The sequence below is a fragment of the Nycticebus coucang genome, chromosome 3 (assembly GCF_027406575.1).
Source record: "Nycticebus coucang isolate mNycCou1 chromosome 3, mNycCou1.pri, whole genome shotgun sequence".
NCBI lineage: Eukaryota > Metazoa > Chordata > Mammalia > Primates > Lorisidae > Nycticebus > Nycticebus coucang.
The window spans coordinates 94498889-94503745 of NC_069782.1; the positions used below are offsets into that span (position 1 = coordinate 94498889).

A 4857-nucleotide genomic window follows, 5' to 3' on the forward strand; every position below is an offset into this window, starting at 1 on the left:
CTATATCACTACGAAAAGATACTAGAAAACAGAAAAGGAACAAATGGGGTTTGCTACACATGTCATGCTATTCATAAATTTTCAGAAACCAAAATTTGTAAATAACTATACCTTATTCACCAAGATATTTCCAATAGCTGATACAATGTCTGGCATACTATAGGTGCTCAACGAATATTTATTGAAGGAATGAACAAGTGAATAATTAAAACAGGCTTCCTTGCTTGGTAAAAGGAATTATTCTTCTGACACCATTGTCTTCCCTTTGGGAAACAAGTATATCTTCTTTAGGAATTATAAATTTTGTTCAAAACAGAACAGTCGAGAGCTGAGTTTTCACTTTCTCTAGAGTGGATCTTAGTACTGAGTATTTAAGAGTTAGTGTTAAGGTACTACATCAGTTGTGTTGTTTTCTTGCAACTGTGATTTGAGAAAACTGAAATTTAATATGCTTAAACAATAGGGAATTTATTCGCTTATATAACTAAAACATCTAACGTTAGTTCAGGCTTCAGATACCACTGGATTAGGGCTTTGCTCACTTCCTGTCAGCTCTGACCTTTTCCATGTATTGGTTTCCATTATGGTAGAGAAATGGATTCCAGAAGATCTTAGGGCGTTTGACTTTATTATTCCTTTTCAGAGCACGTATACCCTCAGCCATGAAACAAAAGTATGATATTCACTCTGTTGATACCAATTCAGGTTACAATCCCCCTTTCTGAGCCCCTAACCAAACAATTCCTGAGGTTAAAGGGATTTCATGAATTGTTTATGACCTGGGATAAGTAACCATTTCCCAATCATTATGGAAAGAAAGACTATCACATTACTGATGCAAATTAGGCACATTTGAGTGAGGAGAGCATGCGTAAAGTGAGTTTGATGTCTTTCATTATTATTGGAATATTCTGTCATTATCTCTTCAAAAACAAATTTTTTTTTTTGAGATAGAGTCTCACTATGTTGCCCTCGATAGAATGCCATGGCATCCAGCTCACAGCAACCTCAAACTCTTGGGCTTAAGTGTCTCTTTTGTGTCAGCCTCCCAAATAGCTGGGACTACACCACAATGCCCGGCTATTTTTTTGTGTGTGTGTGTGGTTTTTGGCCAGGGTTGGGTTTGAACCCGCCACCTCTAGCATATGGGACCGGCGCTCCACCCCTTTGAGCCACAGGTGCCGCCTCCAGCTATTTTTTGGTTGCAGTTGTCTTTGTTGTGTACCAGGCCCAGGCCAGGCTGGAACCCGCCAGCCTCCGTGTAAGTGGCTGGCACCCTACTCACTGAGCTACAGGCAGCCGAGCCTCTTCAATATTTTCTAAAGCCCCATTTCTTCAACAGTTCATATGCAGATTATTTGGTATTGTTCCATAGCTTTTGGATGCTCAGATGTTTGTTTTTTACTCTTCTTTTTTTCTTTTGTACATTGGTTTGGATGATTTGAAATTTTCTCAGTTATGCTGAGTACCAATGAGTCCATTGTTCACATTTTGATATTCTGAATATTACAAAATTTTTCTCCTCCCACTTTTCATTCAACTCTTTCTTATATTTTGCTTTGTTTTGACAGGGTCTTGCTCTGTTTTCCAGGCTAGAGTGCTGTAGTATGATTATAGTTCACCGCAACATCAAACTCGTGCACTCAACGTATCTTCCTACCTCAGCCTCTCAAATAACTGGGACTACAGGTGCATGCCACCATGCTGGGCTTTGAGGGCTCACTTTGTTCCTCAGGCTGGTCTCAGAGTCCAGGGCTCTATTGATCCTTCTGCCTTGGTATCTGAAAGTGCTGGGATTATAGGTGTGAGCCATTGCACTTGGCCAGTTTAACTTACATCTGCAAAGTTCTTTTGCCATGTGAAGTAATGTATTCACAGGTGCTAGGCATTAGGATGCAGACATCTTTGAGGGGCCATTATTCTGCCTACCACAGTGAGCATCCCTATTGAGGCCACATAATGTAGGTGGTCTTGCTACATCAGTGCAGCCAGGATGTCTGTGACTAGAATTCTTTCCAGGTTCAGTTCCATTCTAGAATCCCTTATTTCCTGACTTTCATTTCCCTACTCAGGAACATGGAGGAAGTCCCTGTCTCATACTCTCTAGGCCCATCCCCATGTCCAGTGACATGTCATTCAAAGGAAAACCCTTCTCTTACATTGCATTTTTCCATTCTTAAATGGAAAATAAATAACATAATGTTACTCTGTTGCTTCAAACACTTCAATGCTTTCCTTGTGTACTAGTTACAGTGCTTAATAGGCCCTGCATGATTTAATCTTTGCACACCTTTCCAGTCCCTTCTTGTAAGGGTTTCTCCCTTACTTACTGCACTTACTGCACAGCCATACTAAATTTCTTTTAGTTCCTCAAACACACCTTTTGTTTGCTTTCAGTTACACAGGCCTCACATATACAGTACTATTCTCTCTTTTTAGAATGCTTTTATTCACACATTTCATCTGGCTGACTTGGGTCAGTTTAAAGGTCACTGCTTTGGCGACACTTTCTTTGTGTTATCAATCTAAATCATGTTCTTCTGTTATTCTTTCCTATAACACACATATTTTCCTTATTATTTTCACTTATCAAATGTATGTATATATATGCATATATATGTATATACACACACACACACACACACACATATTTTGTATGTTGTAGGTTTTTTTCAAAGGGCTCCAAGCTCTACGACAGCAGGAATCATCTACCCAACACTTAGCATATTCTATTCTGGTTTTTATGGGCAGGCAAATATTTATTGCATAAATAAATTCCCATTGCTAAGGTGCAGGTTTTAATTCTTTCCAATAAAAAAATTCCTTTCTACACTTGATCTTAGCCAAAAGGCCAAGAAGCGATTTTTTTTTTTTTTTTTTGTAGAGACAGTCTCACTGTACCGCCCTCGGTAGAGTGCCATGACATCACAGGACTCACAGCAACCTCCAACTCCTGGGCTTACGCGATTCTCTTGCCTCAGCCTCCCGACCAGCCAGGACTACAGGCGCCCGCCACAACGCCCGGCTATTTTTTGGTTGCAGTTTGGCCGGGGCTGGGTTTGAACCCACCACCGTCGGTATATGGGGCCGGCGCCCTACTCACTGAGCCACAAGCACTGCCCAAGAATCCTTTCTAATAAAGATTATAATTACGAACTCCTTAGAAGCAGAGCTTGTTCAAGTTTGTTCTTCTAAGAGCCAGTTGGCAGTGTCCCATAAATATTTATTTATTTATTTATTATTTTTTTTTTTTTGTAGAGACAGAGTCTTACTTTACTGCCCTCGGTAGAGTGCTGTGGCGTCACATGGCTCACAGCAACCTCCAGCTCTTGGGCTTATGTGATTCTCTTGCCTCAGCCTCCCGAGCAGCTGGGACTACAGGCGCCCACCACAACGCCCGGCTATTTTTTTGTTGTTGCAGTTCGGCCGGGGCTGGGTCTGAACCCACCACCCTCGGTATATGGGGCCGGCGCCCTACTCACTGAGCCACAGGCGCCGCCCTAAATATTTATTAAATGAAACTTGGATTACTAATCTAGACTTCACTTTCTTTTTCTTTTTCTTTTTTGAGATGGAGCCTCAGGCTGTTGCCCTGGATAGAGTGCTGTGGCATCACAGCTCACAGTAACCTCCAACTCCTGGGCTCAAGCTATTCTCCTGCCTCCACCTCCCAAGTAGCTGGGATTACAGGTGCCCGCCACAATGTCCGGCTGTATTTATTTATTTATTTTAATTTTTCGTAGAGACAGAGTCTCACTTTATCACCCTCAGCAGAGTGCCATGGCGCCTTAGCTGTTTGAGCCACAGGTGGCATCTTACAAGGGTACCTGTGAAACTTAGTGAATGCAGAATATGATTGTCTTAACACAATAACTAAGAAAATGCCAGGAATGCTGTGTTAGCCAGTGTGATGAAAATGTGACGAACTGTTTATAAAACCAGTGTATGGTGCCCCATGATCGTATTACTGTACACAGCTATGATCTAATACTAATAAAAAAAAATTTTACACAACCACACGGGGCTCAGTGGCTAAGCCTATAATCCCAGCAACTCGAGATGCTGAGGCACGAGGATTGCTTAAAAGGCCAGGAGCTCCAGACCAGCATAAGCAACATAGGAAGATGCCGTCTTTAGAAAAAAAATCTTTTACCATCCAATAATTCGAAGAATTTCCCATGGATTAGCTTTATTGTCCCTAAAATTCAACCCTGCTTCTCTTCCACTATTCACATATTTTTTTGCTGCTAGAGCACTGGGCACATTCAAATAACTATAAGAGGTCTGGTCCCATACCTTTGTCTTAAAATGCTGGGTAGGTGAGCATAATGGGCAATATATTCTTGGAAGCCAGTTGAGACAGCTGGCAATATTTAACTACACATGGAAGTGACTGTGGGTTACAAAAATATATCCCAGTAAACTCAAACCAAATGTATCCCTACCTCAACATCCCTTTAGCTACATTTAAAAAATGTCTGCTAGCCATTCCAACATTCTAGAGAAGGGGGTACATGGAAGATGGAAGTCACTAAGCACTAAAGATTGTAGTTAGAATACCTTACTTTTACAAATTTTGCAAAAGCGTATCACTGTGTGAACATATGGCTAGGGCTTCTTCCAAGTACTTGGAAAGGGCTGTGCAAGTGAGAGCCCCTGAAGCTGAAGTCTCTTTGGCTACAACAGTAAATCTGCCTCACAGGGGTCTTCAAACTATGGCCTGCAGGCCACATGCGGCTGTGTGATTGTATTTGTTCCTGTTTTGTTTTTTTTACTTCAAAATAAGATATGTGCGGTGTGCATAGGAATTTGTTCACAGTTTTTTTTTTTTTTTTTGTAGAGACAGAGTGTCACTTT

At 41.2% G+C, this 4857-nt stretch overlaps 1 pseudogene; it reads right to left on the reverse strand.

Annotated features, from left to right (window-relative positions):
- Positions 1-2737: 2737 nt before the first annotated feature.
- LOC128582970 (uncharacterized) lies at positions 2738-2863 on the reverse strand (annotated as a pseudogene).
- Between the last annotated feature and the right edge of the window lie 1994 nt (positions 2864-4857).